General features: G+C 44.4%; 1 long non-coding RNA gene across 1 annotated transcript in view; it reads right to left on the reverse strand.

The window, feature by feature from the left end:
* Positions 1–1,287: 1,287 nt before the first annotated feature.
* Positions 1,288–24,309, reverse strand: part of LOC308483349 — a 47,581-nt gene continuing 24,559 nt past the window's right edge. The window contains exons 2-3 of the long non-coding RNA XR_013989644.1: positions 6,172–6,338; positions 1,288–4,196 (exon numbers count right to left, since the gene is read on the reverse strand). This is a non-coding gene — a long non-coding RNA (uncharacterized lncRNA). The remainder of the gene's footprint in view (positions 4,197–6,171; positions 6,339–24,309) is intronic.

Genomic DNA, 24,309 nt, shown 5'->3' on the forward strand with positions numbered 1-24,309 from the left:
CCCGGAAGGGGAGGGGAGTAGTGAAGGGAGTAGTGTAACTGTCAAAAGGAAAGTTAGAGGTTGGGCGCGCGCGCCAAGTTCAAATGTAGAGGCGCGCGGAAGTACAGGGAGCCCGGAGGAAGGGCCAGGTCCTAAAGCCCGCAGGAGGGGGGAAGAGCAGTCGGGGGATAGCGCGTCAGGGGAATCCAGGAGGGGCGAAACCCCAGCGGGCAGGAAGACCCTGAGGAAAAGGAAAGAGAGAAAGAGGTGGAGCAGCGCAAGGCTCTTAAACTGGTGCAGGGGAGGGACTGATTCAGAGGGGACTTCAACGGTCTAAGCGTACAGACGTGAGGCTGCGCGCCTCGGATATGAAGCAAACAATGAACTGCAATAAACACTTTTGAATATAAGAAGAGATTGGCGTTGGTCTTTTGTGAGCTGAGACCTGAGGCAGCCTTGACACCAGGCCTTTGGCCTTTCAAGATCTATGGCTTTTTAGAAGGGAGTGAGATGTTTTTAATGCATTTCTTTTCCCCCTTGGTTATTATTATTATTATTATTATTGATTAAATTAATGGTTTTATGTGGGGGTTTTTGGTCTGTCTGTTTGGTTGGCTTTAAGTCACATTGGGTTGCCCTGGGCAAGATAATGCAACTAACAACTTTAAAAAATGATGATCATCATCTTCATGGAGGAGAAGACTATCAATGGCTGTTAGTCACAGGGGTGTACCATGGTCCCAGGTGCCCAGTTTTGAGGGGGCGTGGACCAGGGTGCCTTCACGCCCAGGCGCATTCTGGTAGGCCCTATCCCCAGCTCCCTGTCCTTCCCTGCCTGCCTGCCACCAGGGGTCTCTTTCCCAACACTATATAGAGATGCCAGGGATTGAACATGGAGCCTTCTGCATGCAAAGCAGAGTGCTGCATTGGGTTGGTCCACTTCAAAACAGAAGTACCTTAAGCAAACAAACTGCTCTGCTGCTGCTGTTGAGCTTGAATGCGGCTGGCAGAGCCTTTCAATAATTTCTCCATTTGTTCTGTTCCTTTGGCCGCCAGGCTTAGCCTCATTGCTTTGCTCTCCTCGTCCCCATACAACATACTGTTTTATTGCCATTACTTGCAGTGAAGGTGGATATGGACCATTGCACACGCTCCTCTGCAGCTGAGTTTTCCATACAATCTCTGTTTTTACCATCCTCCTGTGCCCCATAAACAGAAGGATAATGTTCCTGCCAGCTTAATCTGTGTAACTACAGCTATAATGGGATCCTGGGAGATAATCAATAAATCTCTAGGCAAGGTCTTGTTTTAAAATTTATTGTCATTATTTCTTTTATTATTATCATCAAGTGAATTCTGGTGCATCACCAAGAGTTGTTTGGCCGTCATGGAGATTGTCCTCCGCTCCCCCAGTTGACAGCCGGAGAAACATATCCATTGTGTTAAGCCAAGCCTTGTTCTTGTAGGGTGTTGGCAGACATGAAGGGGGAGTGGGATGAGAGCATGCCTGCCCTGCTCCCAAATGATTTTAGGTTTAGGAAGTGTCTTGGCTCCCCCCCCCCCCCAAGAAACCACACATATGACAACCCTGGAGAGCCAACACACTGGGTGACCTTAGGCTAGTCACTGTATCTTAGCCTCACTTGTCTCCCAGGGCTATTGTGAGGATAAATTGGAGGGTGGGGAGAAGAAACACGTACACCACCTTGAGCTCTTTGGAAGAATGTGGGGTTAAAAATCAAAAGAATAAATAAAATAAGTAATAACTTTATTAAAGCAGACAAATGTTAAAGACTAGGCAGCACGGGAAGAGCAAATGCAATCCAGGAGCTGCAAAGGATCATCAGCCTAATTTGGTGTAATGCAGATTCCTATGTATTTCCTTTCTTTGGGATTATTATTGCTGCTGTTGTTGCTGCTGCTGTTGTTATTTATTGAATTTCTATACCATCCTATACCTGGGGGTCTCAGGGCGGTTCACAGAATAAAACCAGGGCAGAAAACAACAAAGCAAGGCAAGGCAAGAAAAATAAAATGGAAAGCATTGAAAAACACGAAAAGTACCTTTCTTTTTTAAATTTAAATTTAAATTTAAACTTTGGCGTGCTCCATGACACCAGGCCCCTCACTTGAGATCAAACCCTGGGAATCACAGAATTGCAGAGTTGGACGGGACCACAAGTGTCATCTAGTCCAACCTTTTGCAGTGCAGGAATCATTTTGCCCAATGTGGGTTTCATAATCCTGAGATCAAGACTTTCATGCTCTACTATCTGGGCTATGGAAAAAGTGGGGGTGACCATGGGCAACTCAGCCTGCTTAGGGGTATCTGGTTCCTAGCTTGGAAGATGACACAACTGTTTACACTGAGCAGAGAGTATGTCACAAGCCGCCCTGGAGAGTTTCCAAGGGCCAGGCAGCAACACACTCATGTGGGGATGGTGTACTTCTCTTGGATTCCCTGCAGGTCCCATGAAAGAACAACATGGGGTGGGGTGACTGGAACCCAAGGAGATGCTTTGAGGCTTCCCCAAGAACTGCCTCGTCTGTCCCCCATGTAATCAGTACATTGAAAGGCAGGGTAGAAATGATTGATCTGGTAAAGGCTCTGCCCTGTAAGCTCAGAGTTACTTAGCTACAACGTTAGGCCACAGAGTGAATCACAGAAAACAGAAGCAAGGCTGAGCCATGCTTCTTACATTAACCAAGAGAAGCACCTCCCAGGAAGCCTAAGCAGATAAAACTAGTGCTAATACAAAGCATTATTTGGTACACAAGAGTGTTTTGCAAACACCCAGCAGGTTAGATTGCTGCAGCTGGCTCATCTGCTCAGATAAGTGTGCAAGTGGTCTAGATATGTCAGGAGCGGGATGGGTGGTATCTGGGGACTCACAGAAGAGCACAGGATGCAGCAGTGGCTGCCATCTTTCATTTTCCCTAGCACCAAACTGCTCACACATAGATCAGCGGGATGCAGTAGAACCTGAACAGGTTCATATTATCCAAATCCTTCCGATGAGAGAGGCAACCTAAAGGGTTCGTTGATGGGAAGAGATGGATCTTTTGGATCATCACTTAGACTGCAATCCAAGGGACCAGTATAACCTGACATGGTGCCCTCCGTCAGACTCATGATACACCATCAGTCCCTTCAGACAGCATGGTGGTGTGTCCTGTTCTGGACCTTCAGAGGAGCCTACAGGGAGAGTGAACAACTTGTTCCAGCAAAGGCTAGAGTTGGACTGAGGCCTTTGGGGCCTGTACCTCTGGTCCACCACTCCTAGGCTCAGCCTCCTCTTTGAGAACTACCACCGTTAAAGGACCAAGCCCCTGAACTGCCTATGAGCACGTCTTCTGTGCCCCCTGGCCTGGCGCACTCCCTGGTGAGGTAGTTTGGCACTAGGTTCCTTGAGCCCAGGTGAATCTGCCTGCCAGGGTCCTGACTCTAGCTCTATGGCTCCCAGTGCTCTGGAATCTTGCCATAAGAACAAAATGAGAGCCTGCTCTGGCTCCTTTGCCAATGATTCCACAGCCCAGAACTCTTGGTTGCTGCTAGACTCTGGGGTCATGGCAACTCTGTGACAGGAGTGCTGTCCAAAACATCCGGAGGGCACCAGGTTGGGTAAGGGGGCAGTGAGCCCCATTTAGCTCAGTGGGGTTGCTTCCAAGTAGACATGCCACAACTTTATGTGCACCCCTCTACTTCCTGGTGATCACAATCTAGTTCAGAGTTAGCGTGCTCCACCAGACAGATTCCAATGGGTTGAACTGTGCTTGAAGTTGTGTTGGAGGAGAGCCAGTGTTTGCAAGCAACTTCCCACGTGCAAATCCCTCATTGACTGTAGAGAAGTGGTTTGCCTTGCCCAGATGTGATCCGTGGAATTTGTGTGTGTAGGTGGAGGCCTCCTCAGTGGGGAAATACTAAGTTATTTCCACCAGACTGAAAACAATGGTTTAACTGCTGTTATGAAAAGAAGAAAAAAGAGAGAGGATTAAGCCACTGGAAAAGGACCCATGGTTCTGGCTTTCTTGTGAGAAAGAGGTGGCAAGGCAACCATTTGGGGGTGTTTACCTTCCTTCCTCTAGGGATCTCAGAATGCCACAACTGGAGAAGAGAAGAGGGCTGCATTTACGCAGCTTGACCAAGACGATTTGAAGAACCACACTGGAAGAGCTCTGCTGGTTCAACCAAGGGTCCATCTGGTTTACTATCCTGCCTGCAGTATGGATGGGGAATGCATTCAATTTAGGGCACATTTAAAAGCCAATTTATCAAATGCACACTTTCCGAAACAACGTGTGAATCAAAACACAACTCTCCTATGAAATTTGCGCTTATCTGAATTTTGTGATGCAATTCTCCAACTGAACAGTGTTTACAAAAATGCACATATTGGAGGAAATGTGCACTAAAATTAAGGTAGTAGCAAAAATAACATGCAGAAATGCAACACATTGGGGGAAATTGCTTGCAAGCATGGGCATATTAGTTAAAACTGAATAGAAGATGTGTTTGTTAAGAGAAATTTGCACTAAAATGCAGGTGAATTTTCATGAGGTTTTAAAATACCTCCCCCCCCCCATAAATTTCAGATAACTGGAATTTAAGGTTTGAAAAATGAGAAACTGGGAGAACTAAAATGGACAGATCATTCCACCTTTACCCACAGTAGTGGCCAATCAGATACCTCAAAATGTGTCCAAGTAGAGCAGGAAGGCCTTCACCCCTCTTGTTGTTTGTTTCTGGTGCCTGGTACTTGGAGGTATACTGTCAATGAACATGGCAGTTCTATTTAGTCTTCAAAGCTAATAGCTGTTAATAGGCAGCCATCTACCCTCTGATTTGTTGGCACAGGATAGCGTTCTATCCTGTGGCAGTGAATTCCATAATTATGTGCTTGATGAAAAGCAATCATGGAGATGAAGGCAACTCTAGCACTTTCCTCAGAGCAGGAGCAATGGTGTTACCTGCTGAGACACCAGGACCCTCTTTGCTCTGGTGAGTGAATGAGGTGCATTGCGAGCCTCTGCCCCCCAAGATCGTTTGGTTGGGGACTGCTCAGAAGTGACACATGAGCCCAGTGTGCCAGCCTTTGCCCAGGATTTTCCCCTTCTTTCCCTCCATGCAGCAGAAATGCTTCCAGTGCTTCCATTCCAGCTTGGCTCTCTTCCGGCATTGGAGTATGTGGAGGATGAAGTTTAGGTGAAAGATTGCAGGGGAGGGAAATGGAAGGATGCGGGGGAGGGTTCAGCATTCCTCACACTTTTTGGTCAGATCCTCCCCATCCCTTGCTAAGGGGCAATCTAATTCATGAACAAAACACGCCTGTTTTGGCCTTAATTGTTCTCTGCTCTCCAAAACTGTGGCTCCTCTTTGTGGACATTTTTATTCAAATAAATAAATAAGCACCCTGAAGGTGTGATCAAGGGATGAATAAAAAGCATTGACTTCTTATGGGAAATCTGAGAGGTGACATGACAGCCATCTTCAAATATCTGAAGGGCTGTCTCGTGGATGATAGAGCAAGCTTGCTCTCTGCTGCTCCAGAGAGTAGGACCCAAACTGATGGATTCAAATGACATGGAAGGAGATTCTGACTAAACCTTAGGAAGAACTTTCTGAATATAAGATCTGTTTGACAGTGGAATGGACTCTCTTGAAAGGTGGTGGACCCTCCTTCGCTGGAGGTATTTAAGCAGAGGTTGGATGGTCACCTGTCAGGGATTCTTTAGCTGTGATTCCTGCATTGCAGGGGGTTGGACTAGACGACCCTCAGGGTCCTTACAACTCTACAATTCAATGATATTTCACCAAATGCCACATTACCCCCATGGCTCTCCTCTAGCTTCATTGCACAGGCCTGCCCCACACATTATAGCTGGAGGACACAGAGACCATGGCAGATCTTGTCCAGAAATCCAGAGAAAGATTTCTGAATATTTTTTGTCGGTTGAATTTGCAGTCCTGGTTTTTGTCATTTCTCTCTCTCTCTCTCTCTCTCTCTCTCTCTCTCTCTCTCTGAAGGTTGGGAAATATCTTGGCTCTCATCTTTCCTGTTATGATACATAACTGATCTGTGGTCAGAGCCCTCAAGTTCACAACCTGTTCTGTAAAAAAGAAAAGAAAAGGAGCAAAAGGAGCAAACTTTCCCCTTGCAACTTCTGCTGCAACATTATGTAAAAATCGCAAACCTCTTTTCCTGGGGAGGGGTTCTGGTTTGCGACGATTTCTGAAAAGAGGAAGCCATCGCTCTTTATCCTGGTTGACCCAAATGTGCAACGTTTCCTGTGGAGAGACCCACAGCAAAATCAAAGGAGGGCAGCTCTTTTCTGCGGTCGATTGCTTCCTATCACACATTCTATGGAGAAAGGAAGACAATGACCATTTATTATAAAACCAGCACCTTCTGAGGCTGCTTATCTGATGCATCAATTAAAAGAAAGAAGCCCGGGTAGTAAGACCACCCCCACCAGGGGTTATCTATCCTCCACATCTGCAAAGTTCCATAGCCGAAAGTGATGGCAGAAACAGTTTTAACATAATTAGCAAGACAAAAACGAATGAGAGAGGAGGCCGTGTAAGGAGGGGGCAGACAGCAGAGGAAATCTTAACTGTGCATGGCAGGAGGTCAAATCGAGCAAACCTAGAAGTCTCAACTTTGAGACAAACAGCTTGATCAGGGCTGGGCAATCTAAAATTAGACCCCAGTCAGCAACAGCATTCAGGGGAACAGGAATATCAGTCAGAGACTGTTACATAAACAAGCCACAAAATAGGTGCAGTCCCACATCTGACAGTGCCTGTTCAGTGACCACACGGTGTGTGTGTTTGGGGTGTGTGGGTGGGTGTGTATGACTGACAAGACCTATGTTAATGTGGCAATGATCACTGAAAGCTTTAAAATTTGAAAAGCAAAACAAAACTCCCAATTACTCTTGAGACAAATTATAGATAAAGGTATCATAGAACATTCATTATGGTCAACTTTTAATACAACTGGAGTAGAGAATATTACTTAATACGTTATATCAGCACTACATTGTAAATACGTGAATACAGGTCATAAGCAAAAAAGAAACAAGCTGTTATCTTCATATGTGATGCACTTATGTGAATAGAAATAGCCCCAAACAATAAAATATATTCTAAAAATGAAATAAAAGAAATAGCCAAAACAAGCAAACCCTAAAAAGCGCACTGTAGGATATTGTGGTAGGAGAGATATATGTTGGACTGATGATAGACAGTTCACTGATAAATAATGGTACAGCAATCAGTCATTTACGAGTCAATTCTCTGGTGCCCTGTTTAAAGCAATAAACTTTTTTGAGCCTTTTTGGACACAAAGTTCTCAATCAAATCACTGTAATCCAAACCTCTCCCAATTTTATGTTCAGCTGAAATCATGTCTAATCCTAGTACAGGCCCTTGCAACATAGAAGAGCACAGATAAAGATTTATGAATTTCAGCTTTGAAAATGACCTCTCACCAGTTGCAACTATAACATGTGCAGTGAGAACAATGTGAAGTACTACACATAAATTGGGGTATTTACCTTAAATATTATACTCATAAATACATTGAAGGACTGTCAAAGCTGTGCATTTTTACTGAGCTTCATTCTTTAACTTGATGTCATCTTTGTTTGCTCAAAATGAGAAGGCAGTTAATTGCATGCAACCTCTACTTTTGGTACTCTGTTTGCAACAATAAATATCAAAGCATGACAGAAATGCAGAAATAGCCTCTTCCCTAAAAATCCAGTGCTGCACATCCCAGTCAGAAGAAAATGGTGCAATTACATGCATTACTCAGAAGCAAGTCTTACTACATTCAGTAGGATTCACTCTCAAATGTGTCTAGAATTACAGTTTTCTTTGGGCATAGACGTTTGCATTGGTATGTGACATTAAAAGCTCAAAAACCTTTGTGTCCAGATTTTCATTTTTTGAAATATGGCAACCCTACTGGAGGCTGGAGATCCAGCCTTCCCCCAGCCTTATTCTGTCCAACAACTGAATTGTCTTCCAGTGACATCTGCACCCACTTCTTCTTCAGCTTCTAGTCAGAGCCAGTGGAAAATGCTCCACTCTGCTGAGATTTCATTGTGAAACAAGAGCTTATTTTCTGTTTTCCCTTCTTGCTAGAATGAAATGGCAGCCTCCTCCTCCTGATGCCTCGAATGAACAGGGCAGTTGGCCTTGTGCAGGAATGGGCCATAAGGGTAGCTCTTGGCCGAGGAACTGGCATAGTAGCGATGTGCATGGGTCTGGCTTAAGGCGGAGGGGCAGGAGGAGGGCTTCTGCTTGTGTTTCTGTAGGGAAGGTTTGCTTGCCTGTTATGCTGCTGGGTTTAAAGGCAAGGCAGACTGAGACTGACTGATGATAAAGGAGGCAGGCAGGATTTTGTACCACTTTTGGAGCACCCAAAGTGTGTGAACCTGTGTGGTGGCTCAGTTTGCCCACCCCAAAAGCCACCCCTGCCTCTTGTGGAAGCAAATTCTATGGTTTAGCTATATGCACAGAGTCCCTCAAAATTTATTCTATCCTGTGTGTGTTTAGGATGGCGGCCTGTGTATAACATTATAGCTCTGAAAATAATATTTACCAAACTAGTGCCCTCCAGCTGTTTTGAAATAGAATCATAGACTCGTAGAGTTGGGAGGGAGCCAAGGGAATCTCAGCTGAAGCATCCATGACAGATGGCCATCCAACCTCTACTTTAAAAACTCCACTGTCAAACAGGCCCCATCAGTACGACTACCATCAGTTCCAGTCCACACAGCTATGCTGACTAGGGCAGAGGGAAGTTGTAGTGCAGAACATCTGGAGGCCACAGGTTGATGAAGAGTGCCGTAGAGTTGGTGGCAGCATCGGACGGTATTCCCCGCCTCACCTGCTTCCTCTGCAATTATTCCTTATGTTCTTCCATGGAAACGCTTTTTTTGCTTCTTCTTTGCCTTGCTGATCTAAGACCATTTAATATATCAGTTGGAAATCCATCACGGTCATGCTGGCATTTATCCGTCTCAGAAGCAAATGGAGGGGTGTGCCTTTGGGGGTGAGGTCAAGCTGTTGGAAGGTTGCATCGCCTGCTGTGGCTGTAAGTAACATAAGAACATAAGAAGAGCCCTGCTGGATCAGGCCAGTGGCCCATCCAGTCCAACATCCTCCTCCTCTTCCTCCTTCTCCATGAATTTGTGTAATCCTCTTTTAAAACCATCCAAGTTGGTAACCATCATTGCCACCTGCAGGAGGGAGTTCCACATGGCCTCTCCTCCTCTCGGAGGGGAGGTGTTGTGGGTGGGACGCGATTTCTGCATCACGCAGGGGGCATTATGCCCCCTGCCCCACTCACCTGGCTGGCGCGCCACGCCCACAGGTAGGCACCCAACTGGGTGGCTTGGTGGAGACATGGTTTGCTGTTTAAGATACAGCCGCGCCAGCCATTCTGCCCATTTCTTCACCTTTTCACCGCGAATCACCCACCCACCACTCCCTTGGGGCTTAGGGCTTAGCTTTTCTCTTGACCTTGCTATGGACCTATGGTTGGTCGCCCAGGGGGCCTGGTAGGAATTTTTCCAACTGGCATTAGGCCTTTTGGTTTTTTCGCCTACCTCGTAGCAATCATCACAACTTCCTTGGTATTTGGCGGTTAGGCATTGGAATGTGTTGTTGGTGTGTGGAAGGGCAAGGTGTGGCCATCGCCTACCCCTTCAAATTTGGGTATTCCGTTAAAGGAATCTGGCGGTCGTGGATCCTGTCCGATGCCTGTGTGGCGGGGGGCCATGGCACGACCCTCGGTGACATCAGGGGAGAGCTTATAGTTGTATTAGCATCAACAGGCTCCCCCTACTGGTGAATAACCCCTCTTTAGGCTCACCCCTCTCCAAGTGGGTGGAGTCAATCTTCCGTGGTCCAATGCCTAAGCCAATACCTTCTCACTTGCTGTAATCAATAAAGTTGTGGCCTTTTCTTGCCCATTAACCTTATACACTGTGTCCACGTGTTTTTATTCCTCAAAGCGGGGATCGGGTCCTCGAACCACAATTTAACTTTGTGCTGCATGCAGAAGTCTTTCTTTTATCTGTCCTGAATCTTCCAACATTCAGCTTCTTGGGATGTCCACAAGTTCTAGTGTTATGAGAGAGGGAGGGAAAACTTTCCCCTAGCAACTTTCTGCACGCCATGCACCATTTTATAAACTAAAATGTGAGGTGTAGGTGACCTGATTGGAACCATCGCCTTCCTTGATGGAGAGAGGAAGACGCCCTGTTGCAATACCGAGTTATGTTTTGGAATAATCATTATTGGGAGGAAATCAGCCCCTGCCGATCACTTTTCAATTAACAAAGGGTGCACAACAGGACAGGAAAATCTAACACCAAAGGAGTGCTCTGCATGTGCTCATCCTTGCACAGGGGAACCGTCAGGCTCAGCAAGTGCAGTCCAGCAAATCAAAGCTCCGCAGAGAAGGATAAGACTGAGTTTATGGTATCCTGGAGATGCCGGCACCTGGGCCTTGCATCACTCGCGGCCCGGCTCAGACAGCTGCTTTTGCTCGGCAGTCAATTAAGCAAAATTGTCAGGAGCAAACGAAGGATCTGCATCCTGGCAGCAGCGGCGTCCAAGTGCTTGTGGTGAAGAGCTGGCAGAGCAGGGGTGCAGGATGCTGTGGAAGGTACAATTATCCTTTCAGCCGGTGTCAATTAAAACCTGCACCTTCTCCACACATCTGTTTATGTTCCTAAGCCCCTGTCATCACTCTCTCGGCATAATAAGAATTTGGACACTGATCAAATCCCTCTTTCTCTGGAAGAATAAACACTGCTGCTCTTCTCGCTACCAACTCCCTAAGTAGAACGGTTTGTGATAAAGTGGAGCAGAGGGAGAGGTTATTCCTTCAAAATCAAAATTGAATTCTTTTTTTTAAGCAGACAAAACCGCAGGGTTTATGTGCATGTGTTTTGATGTTTTGTGCGTATTAAATTTTGATTTTGTGTATGATTTTTGGGTGGTTCTTATCTCTTTTACATAATGTTCATTGTTTAGATATACCGTATTTTTCCGTCTATAAGACGCCCCCATGTATAAGATGCTCTCTATTTTGGGGGACTCAGATTTAAAAAAATGGGAGGAGATGACCCAGAGTATAAGATACCCCCTAATTTTTGACATTATTTTTTAGGGGGGAAACCTAGCCTTATACATGGAAAAATACGGTAGTTATATTACTTAATATTGGTATTGTTATTGGCCTTTATGGGCATATGTTTAAACAATAAAATCATACAAAGTCATCCAAATACATTGATAATCCAAACACATACAATATATAAAAGACTAGATAGCCACCATTGAATAAATCAGGCAACTTTAGCTTTAGCTTTAAAGATCTCGGCTAAATACCCTGAAACAATCTTGGTAGTTTCAGGAGTATCATCCCTCAACAAATATTGGATTGATAGAATCATATTATGATTGTACTTAATAGAATAATAGAATTGTAAATTGGAAGGATCCCCACTGGTCATTTAGTCCACCCCACCCCCCAAATGATGAGGATTATTATGATTAGGAACATTTTGGTGGTAGTAGTACTGTTTGGTTTGAATGTAGAGTTGGTATTGTATTTTTATATGATTCCCTTTTTTTTTTTAAATTCTAAACTGCTTAGAGATTTTTGTTGAAATGTGAAGTGGTATATAAATTAATGAAACAAATAAATTATAAATTAACTAACTAAATCTACTACATATTTTAGAAGTTACCTGTCTGTTTTCTATCCATTTGGACACCTCTTAAATTATCATAACTAACATGATGATTTCTGAGATCAGGGAGCAGATATTCATCTATGTTTGGCTACATGCAAACACCGATTTAAATGAAGATTTAGCAATATCAAAACTGAGCCTCTATCAAAACATACTGAGTTCAAGACTAATTTTTTTATATAACCCCCCCCCCCACAGATTATTTGAACCATTTCAAACATGCCACAAGAAGTCATGGTAAGTTACAAATATTTGTGACTGTTAAACTGATAGTTTGGTTTGCTTTCCCTTCAGCGCTGTCTCAAGGCATATTGCTTGCTGGGGCAAGATGGTGTCCCTCCTGTTTCATGTTCAGGAGCTGACCAGGCTAAAGCTAGTGTGGTTGGAGTGATACATTGTTGTTGTTGTTGTTGTTTAGTCGTTTAGTTGTGTCCGACTCTTTGTGACCCCATGGACCAGAGCATGCCAGGCATTCCTGTCTTCCACTGCCTCCCGCAGTTTAGTCAAAACTCATGCTGGTAGCTTCGAGAACACTGTCCAACCATCTTGTCCTCTGTCGTCCCCTTCTCCTTGTGCCCTCCATCTTTCCCAACATCAGGGTCTTTTCCAGGGAGTCTTCTCTTCTCATGAGGTGGCCAAAGTCTTGGAGTCTCAGCTTCAGGATCTGTCCTTCCAGTGAGCACTCAGAGCTGATTTCCTTAAGAATGGATAGGTTTGAACTTCTTGCAGTCCATGGGACTCTCATGACTCTCAAGAGTGATACATTAGGATGTGGGAGATCAGAAATCCCTACTCAGCCATGAAGCTCACTGGGTGACCTTGGGCAAGTCACCATTATTTGCCTAACCTACCTCACAGGGTTATTATGAGAATAACATGGGGAAGGGGGAGCTGTGTATGCCATTCTGAGCTCCTTGGAAAGGTGGGATATCATCATCATCATCATCATCATCATCATCTACAACAACAACAACAACATAATTTTAGCACTGGGGATGGGACAGCATTCTCCACAGCCACTGAGGATGGCCGGCTGGCTTACAAGATACAGTGCAGGCTGCGTGGCACACGCAGAGCTGTCCTCCATCACCTTTCTGCCACATCCTACCCTTCAGTATCAGTTGCCTGAGGAGGTGGCTGCACCCTGCCTAATGGTATGTCTTGGTCTGTTTCCATTGTAGAGAAATTCTGCTCCACTGAGGGCTTAGGTTACAGGGGTTCCTGCCCTCTCAGCCTAGTTGGGCCTGCTGGATGCAGAAGTTAATGCCTGGCAGCTCAGGGTGGAGCCGGATGGATGGAGTGGAGCAGAACAGATAGCAAATGCTCTCAAGCCAATGAGCAAATAGCCCACCCCTTTGATTCTGCCATCTCCCATAATTGGAGTTGGCAGACAGTCCTGAACTCTGTAGCCATTTCAGAGCCTCAGTACATGTCAGTTAAAGAGCATCAGACCACCTTCTCTCCTAAACTGGGCATATGTCTGTGTCACCTTTCAGCCAGAGGGAGTCTATAGCATCCAAGCTCTGCTGCTGTTGACACTTTGGTGATTGTTATTTTGGCCACTAGCACCATGACTTTGCTTTGCTAAAACTTGTTGCTGATACTGGTGTAAAATTCATTGGACTGGTGCTATTCAATGGTCTTTGTTGCAGGATTCTAATCAGCCATCTCTGTTTTTGTTGGAAGCTGCAGCAGTCAGTTCCCCTGGGGGGGGGAACCCCCCCCCCCATATCCTAAGCCTGACATCTAAATTCTACCAGGACAGAACAGCCCCAACAATTGTAAAATTATCAGCACAAAGAATACATTCAACTTCCTTGGTGAAGTCTGGCAGTTCAGAGACACGAAATTGGTCCAAAAACAATTATAGATCGAGACACTCTGCCAATTGTTATAAAATCCCCCAAACCTTGGAAGACATATTTTGCCATTAGCAATATTTTTGTGGAACAATGAGGATCTGAAAATTACAGAACATATTCTTGGAAGAAGAATGAGAGAGAGAGAGAGAGAGAGAGAGAGAGAGAGAGAGTCCTTTATTTTCAAGGGAAAGTACTGGAGTTAGTTTAACTTCGTAAAAATTCTCACATAGACACCATTAAAAAAGAAAAAGAAAAATGGCTGTAGGGAGAAAGGCAGGACCTAACAGGAAGCATAATTCCAACTGTTCTACCTGCTGTCTTCTCAAAATAAGGAAGCTTCATTTGTGCCTGGTTCAAAATAAATAAATTCATGAGTTAATTAAAGAAATAAAGGCATATTATAAGTAGGAGTGCCAGCTTGGCCCTGTGACTGTGGGTGCCTGGGGCTGTGGGTGCCATGCAGTGTGCATGGTCCTGGCACCAAAATTTGTGGGTGCCTGGCCCCTTCATGGGGAATTTTGTGGGTGCTTGTGCACCCAGTGACCCAGGGAGTTGGCACCTACGTAAGCAGTACAACTAAACAGGTTAAAAAATGCTATCTATATTTAAATTAAAATATATTATATTGCCAGTGTTGAAAAGTCACTAAAAGCTTGCTCCAGAATCGTTGAGGAGCACATGCAGCAAAGCTAATCCCGTCTTCAGTGGTAACTCTTGTAGCAGAGTATTAACAGTATGCTAAGGATTGGCATCTAGCAGCAGCCACCAGTCGAGGAGAGACTCCAGGTTCTTTCAAGATTTGGCTCTCACTGTTTCCCATACAGTGAGCCTAGTGTTGCTTTGTTTGAGCAGCTTTTGCCAAATATTTTCAAACATGATGGCAAGCTAAGACAGAGTCTGCTACCCAATGATGCACATTTCCCTGAATTTGAGAAATGGGATCTCTTGGCAGAACACATGGAATTCAGCTTCCCTCTTTGCAGAGATTAATGGGGTGTGAAACTCAATTAATGCTTTGTTTTGTTTCTCATTCAAATTCGTTTTTGAAACCTTCACTCATTAGAAGGGCATTCATTTTGGCATGAGATTTTGTCCTTCTTGGTCGCTCCAATTCATTTTAATCCCTATTGATTTTAATAGGAGAGCCAGCTCCATTTCTGCTGCCCATATCGCCAACATTTTCAGTCCAATTGGCATGACATTTTATCACAATCATCTCAGGGGCAGCACCTGCAAAATTTCAGACAGGCACGGAAAAGGGCACCTAAATTATAAGCAAGTGTCTTTTTGACACACAATTTGCTTAATCTAAACTATTAGGCAAGGCAGGGAAGTATCATGTGAGCAGATCTGGATAATGCTCCAAAGCAGCAGAGGTTTCTAGTGGGACAGGAGCTGGCAGGCAGACAGTCCTGGGCGAGTTTTAAGCAGAAGACTTTGGCAAAGTAGAAGAGCAACCAGATGGATAGAAGATGATAAGATAAGATATGATAAAATGATAAGATAAGATAAGATAAGAAGATAAGGTAAGATAAGAAGATAAGGTAAACTTTATTCGCATTAGCCACGGCCATAGCAACATAAAACAAGCAATATATACAAATAAAATATATACAAATAAATGGGTAAAAAGGGCAAACAGATGCCCAAGATTATCGTTCAGATAGAGACTTCCGGGGTGGCGCCGTCGGTAATGGCGGATTCCCTCTGATCTGGAGGGACCAGCTCCACGGGAAACGGGTCTTTCCCGCTACGGCGAAGCGGGGACCCTTTCAAAAATCACAGGCGGATGAAGCCTGTGACCATGGGACTCGGCGGGCACCTTTAGCGCCCCCCCAACCCGCAAAGGAACCCACTAACGGGCTCCGGAGCGAAGAGGGGGAAGTGGCGGGGTGCTGAGAGTCAACTGCTTCTTCCGTGGAGCGAAGCCGCACAGCCGTTGCCGGAGAGCGCTGCCTTTTTCCTGGGACAATTTGGCTTCTAAAACAATCACCCGTGAGTACTTAAATTTCGGACAATTGGACTCTAAATAAGGACTTGCGTGCAGAAAGGAAAATTGGACTTAAAAGTTTATTTCAATTTGGCACTGAAACGGGAAGGTCTAAACAGGAAGTCAGCCTTTCGTTTCTTTGTAGATAGATTAAAGCAAAGACATGGCAAACTAGAGCTCAGAAAATCTAACTTTCATCATTTAAGATTGTTTAACCCCCTTCGGAAGCAGGAGAAGAGGGGGGATTTTTTTCTGAACTGTTTAAACCTGCAGAAGTGAGTGTAAAGTAAAGTAACTTTCCACCGTCTTGATCCTGGAGCAGGGTGTCAGGACTGACGTTTTTTTGAAGCTCATTGACCAGAGACAAACGTTTTTGACAGATAGCTAAAAGAAGAGAAACATAGTGATTCCATTGTTCCCCTTCGCATTTTAAAGGAATAAATATTGACAAAATATCTGAAAAAGGAAACTTTGTTGTTAGATTTGTCTTTAAAAGAAAAGGACAAATACAGTGGTGCCTCGCAAGACGAAAAGAATCCGTTCTGTGAGTCTCTTCGTCTAGCCGTTTTTTCGTCTTGCGAAGCAAGCCCATTGACGGATTAGCGCTATTAGCGCTATTAGCGCTTTTAGCGGCTTTTAGCGGCTTATCAGCTTATCGGATAAGCAGATAAGCGGCTTAGCGGCTTAGAAAAAGGGGGGGGGAAGGGAAAAAAAACCGCAGGAACTCGCAAGACATTTTCGTCTTGCGAAGCAAGCCCATAGGAGCTTCGTTTTGCGAAGCACCTCCAAAACGGAAAACTCTTTCGTCTAGCGAGTTTTCCGTCTTGCGAGGCATTCGTCTTGCGGGGCACCACTGTAGAAGTTTTTCCCCTAGAAGGAGCCTGTGAAACTGTAACTAATTCTGAATCGGGGAGCTTGCAGCTGTTACAGATTACGATCGTGGGAATAGACTTCTGACCTTGCAGGACAATGTACTCAGAAGCTCTGCTGTGTGCTCTCTGTAAAACAAGTGCCCTACTGGAACAGCTACATGAGAAGATGGACTTGATGACTGATGCAATCAAAAATTTTGAACAGGCAGTGGGAAATTATATGGAGCCCACTCAGGAATTAAATCAGGAGTGTGCCCTGACAGAACAGATGAGGGAAGAGGATGTTGCTGAATCTTGGGCGCCAGAGATGGAGGGAGCTGTGGCCCAGCAGGAACATGAGCTTTTGGATTTGACAAATGAACTTGGAAAAAGCCAGATTTGGAAAGATAAAGTTTGGTTTGGTTTGGAAATGGGGGGTTGGATAGACCCCCCTATGCAGGGATGTTTGGACTTTTCAAGTCTGGCAATGGGCCGTGAGATGTTTGGGGTTGTGGGGGCTCTTAATTTTGGAGAGACTTTGAAACATGTTCTTAAATATCACATGGAGTTTAGTGTGGACTATGGAAAAGGGGCTGATATGTCGAGAAGGGTCAAAAACATTGCTAAGCTGGAGTTCCCACGAAGTGAAAGGAGCAGGAGACAAAGGAAAATACAGTTATAAATATGAAGAAGAGCCGCGGAAGGGACTTAAGGGCCTCGGATATAAGATTACCAGGTTAATGCGCTAGATTGATGAGATAAAAAGGACTGACAAAACCCGGGACCAGGAGGAAGAGACGCTGGATGAAGATTGGATTGTTTTTTTATTTCTTTTTTATTATTAGGATTGTTTTATAAAACTGATGAATGTTAGAAAAATGTTGGAACGAAATTATTTGGCTTTAGCAAAAATGTTTAAAGAATTATGTTAGAATATTATGAGAAGTTGGTAAAAATAAGATTTAAGTTTTAGGTTTTAAGGTTTTTTATAGTAAGATAAGATTAAAATAGATTAAGGTAATGTAATGACAGAATATTATGAAATATGGAAAGGATTTGCTGCGACAATTAGCAACTAGGATACAAAAAAAGGGAGGAGGAGGAGGTCAAAGAAAGAAGGTAATGACAGTTAAGGATTTGAGAATAATGGATTTGTTTTTAAATGTTTGTGGTATATTTTTGTTTTTTGACCGTGTTGTGCTATTTTTTGATTTTGATTTTTATTAATTTGTATTGTTTGATGTGGTTTGTTTTTTCTTTGTTTTTTCTTTCTCCTTTTCTACCTTGTTTTCTTTTGTAATTCTAAAAAATTTTCAATAAATATCATTAAAAAAAAAAAAGATTATCGTTCAGATAGTGGCCCTTAATCTCACTGCACCCTCGATAAACCTAGCAACCTTTGCTGTTGTCTGATCATTTTGATCTGATAAAAGAAAGAACAATGTGCCTCAGATGGGCGGCCTGGGATGGTAGGTAAGAGTGGGGTAATGATCTCATTCCTCAGAACTTTATAAAGGGGACAGGACAGGAGAACATGAGGCACTGTTTCCAGATCACCATCTCCACAGGGGCAGAGTCGTTTCTCAGTTGGAATCTTTTGGTATCTGCCCTCAAGTACGGCAGAGGGCATCACATCCAATCTGGCCAGTGTGAAGGCGCGTCTGTATTTTGGGATAGTTAATTTATACAGATATGGTGCCAGGGAATCAAACTGAGAAGGGGGGGGAGAGGCATACCAAGGGCATAATTTCTTTATAATGGAAGATGGATAGAAGTTGAACTGGAAAAGAGGCTCACGCATATGTATGTGCTTGGGAGGGGACAAAGAGGCAGAGAGCTGGCCTTCTTACTGCAAAAGGGCCTATAAGAAAGGACCCACAAATCATACTGAGAACTTGGAGAAAGTGGATAGTGGAAAACTTCTCTCCTTCTCTCGTGACACTAGAGACATCTAGTGAAGCTGAATGTTGGAAGATGCAGACAAAAGACAGTAATGCTTCATGCAGCACATAGCTAAACTATGGAACTTGCTCCCTCAGCAGGCCACCAACTTAGATGGCTTTGAAGGTGGATTGGACAAATTCATGGAGGATATGGCTATCAATGGCTTAGCCACAGTGGCTTTGCTCCGCCTCCACTGTCAAGTGCTCTTGTGCTCTGCTCAGGTTCTGCTTGCACAGGCAACTGGCTGGCCACTGTGAGAACAGGATGGCATTGGCCTAATCCAACAGGCTCTTCTTATGTTCTCATGGGTTTCAGCCCCAAAGGTTTAGTCCTGGCTGCACACTATTTCCTTCACACCAAGCTTTGGACCCATCAGTCCCAGAGCATCCTGGCATCTGGAAGAAGAGAGGAGGAAGTGGTTACTCAATTCCCTTGCAGAGCCAGGAGGCAGAGCAAACAGCTAAAATGCAAGCACCTCCTCTGGGGTTTCAGTAACCCAAGTTGTTTTAAATGTCTGTTGATTCTGTGCTCAAATAATGCAAACTATTCTGAATGGCATGTAAGCTATGAAAACAGGGGTTTAAATAACTTGGCAGGACGTTTGTGTGTGTGTGGCTTTCATGGGTTGGAGTAAAGTTTCACAACTGGTCAGGCCAGAATCATGTCCAATAGATACAGGCTGCTGGGCTGTTTGTTTATTTATTTTGGTAAAATAAAACAGGGCAGGAGGTCGGTGAAAATTCCGTGGTTCAGCCATAAAGCCTAATCCACTCAAGTGAAGATGGAGTGTTGCCAGCCACTAAGGCTCTCTTCCTCAGCCTGGTGGCCTTCAAATGTTTTGGACTACAACTCCCATCAGCCCCAGCTAGTGCATGCTGGCTGGGGCTGATGGGACTTGTAGTCCAAAACATCTGGAGGGCAGCAGGTTAGGGAAGACTGATGTGAAGTCTGAACGAGGAAACTGTAGCACAGCCAGTTGGCATAAGTAGCTTTTTGTGGAATTCTACAGTGGAGAAGGAAAAGCCACCGCAAGATCAATTCCATCCTTTTTCTCTATGCTCAGTGGTTTCTGTGGGTGTAGCTTTCTCTACTGGTGGCCGTGGCTGGATTTGCACCCCTCTCCTTCCTTGGCAGCTACTCCTGCCCACTCCCTGAAATGTCTTACATTGTTTCCCAGTTTTCAAGTAACTCAGATTGTACAGATCAGGAGCAGAGATTCAGTCCTCCTTCTGGTACCTGAAATTCAAACTTTCCAGGTGTTAGCTGGTGCTTGCAAGGAAGTCCATGGCAGTGACATTTCTGTAGTCATCTTGGTCATACAAAGTTAATTATGTTTTATATCAGAGACCCAAAAGAAATAAAGAAGAATTTTCCCTACTGCAGTTTTGCAAATTGGGCTCCCTAAGATATGCATCTTTATACACATACTGATTCAGTTCTTTTGATTTGAGAACTGCTCCACAAAATCTGAAGACTTGTGAATTTTGAAGACTATCTGTGCATCATTTCATGCATCATTTTGGTAAGCGCAAATTTGACTCTCATTTTAATGCAAACCAAACTGAAGCTATTAATTTCACATCTGCATGTGTTCATCCATATGTCTGTTGCATCCCATTTCTTCATGAATCTGTATCTTTAAAAAAAATGCCTGCGTGAACGTTTAGATTTAAGTACCTATTTAAATACATGTTTAGGAACATAAGAAATTGCCTTATTCCAAGAACTGTGTGAAAGGAAGTGTGGAAGCTGGTGCATAATTAAGTCCTGATGTACACATTAATCTAGGAAGTGCAGATGAGGTCAAGTTTGTACTGAAACTGCCAAAGATCAAATTCCTCAAACATCTGTAATCTAACCAAGCTCTCAGAGCTTCTTAACCCAGCCTAAAATACAAATGCTTACAGATCTTGCCAGCTAAGCTCTCCTTTTTATTCTTGCTCCCTCAGGATTATAGTGAGACTTTTTTGGTCAGCACATCCCCCCCCCCCCCGGCCCCCAATGACTTGGGTATTCAATGCAGAAACTTGTAACTGAGTTATTTGCTTTGCTGTTTGTAAGTATCTGTTCATTTCCAGGAGTTTAAACATCAGCTAAGATGTGCGTGTTTCTCTTTTTAAAAAATGCCCATAAAGAGTACTCCTTTCCCTGAAATTTGGCTAAGTTGTGATCCCCTTGTAGCATTGTTTGGATGAAATTGTTTGGATGGAAAACATCAAAGTTACAAGCAGAAGAAGGGTGTCAGGGATTCCAGTAAATTAATCAAAAATGAAAACAATTGGAAATGATGTCAACCTGTTAAATTTGCCAGAAATGTGATTCTAATAAAAAAAATGACATTAGTCAATGTCAGGGATGCTGATGAGTGTGCACTGGGGAAGGGTAGCTGGGAGAGAGGGAGAGTGGTCTGTGGGAATCTGTATCAGCCAGGAGGCAAGAATCAGAGGCCAGGGAAGCTTCAGAGCTGGGGGAAGAGGAGGAAGAGGCAGGCCAGGGAAGTGAAGGGCGAGGTGTATCCCCACGCTTCCCTGCGTCACTGTCTCCCAGAGCCAAGAGGGGAATGATACGGGAAGAGAATAAGCTTCTGTGCAGGCGTAGCCTCCAGTTACATGTGTGCTCCACATTTCTAAGCTCAGGTCCATGATTTCCAGGTCCAGGTCTGACAGCAGGATACATGCCTAACCCTCTTCGCAAAGGTTTTACTTTCTGCATTTGCCATTGAGCAGGGCAGGGAGAGAGTGGGAATTATGGAAGCGGAAGGAGAACATGAGAGAGAGAGAGAGAGAGAGAGAGAGAGAGAGAGAGAAATGCAATTAATGATGATGATGATGATGATGATGATGATTAAAAACCCACAATCTCTATTCAAGTCACAGAGGAAATAACTGAATTACCTGACAAACCAATCACACCAGAGTTTCTCACTGAAATTCCTTTGTTTCAAAATGGCTACTTGAAGGACAGAGTGTCCTATGGGGTTGAAATATTCACTCCTAGTTTCTAAATACTGCCCTTTTTTGATGTCTGATTTGTGTCTGTTTATTCTTTTGTTTAGAGACTGGCTTTTTTGTTTTACCTGGAATGTGAAAAGGAGTATGCCCCCCCCAATAATTAAACATTGCTGCATATGGCCTATGGGCCCAAAACACTAGGCCACCCCTGCTGCAAAGTACTGTATGCATACTGATATTATGGTGCTGCTGCTGATTTGCTGTTTCTGTCCCGTGGGGTAACAAACTCACAGAAAAACCACTCTGAAGGAAAACACAACTGCTCTTGGATTTCTGAACTGAGGGTGGGAGGGAACAGCCCAGACGAGGTCGTTGTGGGGATGGTTCAGTCGGCAACTTGATCAGAAAGGGCAAGGAAGGTTTACCTGTTGCTGACTTGCCAGACCTGAAAGGCATTACCGAGGAACCCGAAAGAAGCCACAATCTTCTGAAAAGTCTGCCACCTGGTGTCAGTTTGAGAGATACTGGAATTCAACAATGCCAATATCAAGTGGGTTTTTGGTGCCATTGGCAGGGTCTGTGCAAGCAAAGAAGCAAACCTGGCAACTACCCAGGGTGCTACCATCCTCCAGAACACAACCGCAGAGCCACTGTGCAAAAAGCATCCCCACTTGCCAGGCAGTGACTCATGCTTCCTGCTCTTGGTAGTAATGCCACACTAAAGTGACACTGATGGCTCCTCTCTTTCTGCTCTGGCACACTCCCTTCAACTCCTGGCCTTGCCTGTGCTCACACTCTGACATATACTCGCCATCCCTGCTCAGGGGACAAAATAGAGAGCTAGCCATTATATAAAGCACAGCAGAAGCTTAATGGCAGGTGGGTTTTCAAAAACCCCAGCAAGTGTCAGAATGAGTGGCAAGCCCCAGGAAGTGTGCTATTTGGCTGAAGTGAAGCTGCCCTCCCCCCTTTGCCTATGCTTTGAGGTGGGTGAGTGGAAGATGCCCTGTCCTGTTGGCAGTGAGAAGGGGGCGCATCTCTGTGTTACCTGGGCCACATTAGGATACTTGCATCTCCTCCCATGGAGTTCTGAATGCATTTTACAGCATGGTGTGGAACAAGGAAATCTAGGCCAGCCCTCACCAGTCTGGTGCCCTCACAGATCTATAGGAAGACAGAGGTGTGGAAAACTGCATTATACCAAATCAGACTATTGGCCCATCGAGCTCACTATTGCTGACACTGACTGGCAGTATTTCACATAGGAATCTTCTACATGCAAAAAAGGGCTATGCCACTAAACTACAAGGACCCTTCCCTACCAGCTGTCTGGGACTGGTGAGAGTTGAAGTCCAGAACATCTGGAGGGCACCAGGTTAGTGAAGGATGCCCAAGATAGCCCAGTGACTTAGGGTGCATTCAGACATGGGAAATATTGTGTTAGTTTTCTGATGATAATGTGAATGTCTTGTTTTCTAATGTTCCTTTCACACTGCTGCACCTGTTGCATTGTGGAGCTGTGGCTTTCTGATAAACATACTGGCATGTTGCACTGAATTCTGTTCACACCAGTGGGGGTGTGAGTGTCACTGGACAACATTGCGACTTCCTCACCTTTTCTGTACATGCCTGTCTCTGTTCCCCCATGATTCCCCCGTGAAAATGGCAGAAAAGAACTGCATGCCATTCTACCACCCCAAATTTCATCACTTCACTCCCACAATTTTCTGGCCAATGGATTTTCTCCTGCAGTCAAATAACATGGAAATTAAGGCTAAACTTGCCCTATATTCCATTAATTTTCTAAAAGGGGATTTTACAATACGCAAAACACAGTATTGAACACAGCCTTTGCCTTTTCCAGTGTTGTGCTGTAACTTAGTACTTGTGCAGCAAGAGAAGTGATTTAAAGGGATTAACACTGTGCTGAGGGGAAGAGATTTCACACCTCTGCCCCAGCTTTGTGATGTTTCAGATCAACACTGAAGATATAATCCTGCCCCCCTTTTTTATTACTTTGCACTCATGCAAACCATGTCAGGAACTGCTCCTTCACTCTGCCCAAGTTTAAGTATACTGTTCATTTAATAGTTCTATTACTCTGAATTACATATTTCTTCTTCTGCTCCCAGGGTTGATAAAACAGGGCACCTGAAGGAAATCTGTTCCTCTTTGCTCAAAATGGGGAAGATCTTTATTAGGGATGCCAGTGGTTTTGTTTCTAAACACATCAAGGCTGCTGGATAACCTTAATTAAATACCACAGAAAATTGGGGGTGGCTTCTTGCATGTGGGGCTGACAGCATAATTACAAGGACAAAACTAAGCTCCTCTTAGGAGCGATTCCACTTTGTATGCAAATTCTCTGCTGCCGAACCTCATCAGAAATGTTCCCACCCAAAACAGTCTAAAGCACAGCAGTGGAAAGTCACTACGGCTCCAATCACACTAAGAAGGTGAAGACAGACGGGCTGGAGACTGACAACATAAACACAATTTTGATTTTAAGAGGAAGTCTGTTGTCTGCCTCACACCTGGATGACGGCTGCTTCAGACAGATCTATACCACTTAGAGAAACAAGCCATTCTCACAGTTATACTACACTCACTGGTGACAGTGTCATGGCACCATGAACCACGTCCGTGTAGCCCCAGCTCCAACTTTCCCTTTGTCAGGAACTCTCCAGGATCAGCTTTCTTTCTTTCTTTGTTTGAAGTTCTATGGTTCTCTCCAGGACTATAAGTCCCATCAGTCTTAGCCAACATGACCTTGAGAAACTTGCAGCAGAATCACAGCTGCATAAAGGCAGGCTCCATCTAGGCCTTTGAGTTCTTATGTGGAGGTTGCAGAGCATGGGCAGTGCTCCACATCACATAAGGCCCAAGGAAGCTCAAGCTGCAAGATATTATAGATACAGGAGCAGGATTTTCTCCCAACACAAATGGCAGCTTTG

The sequence above is a fragment of the Podarcis pityusensis genome (assembly GCF_964106645.2).
Source record: "Podarcis pityusensis genome assembly, chromosome: 8".
Taxonomy (NCBI): Eukaryota; Metazoa; Chordata; class Lepidosauria; order Squamata; family Lacertidae; genus Podarcis; species Podarcis pityusensis.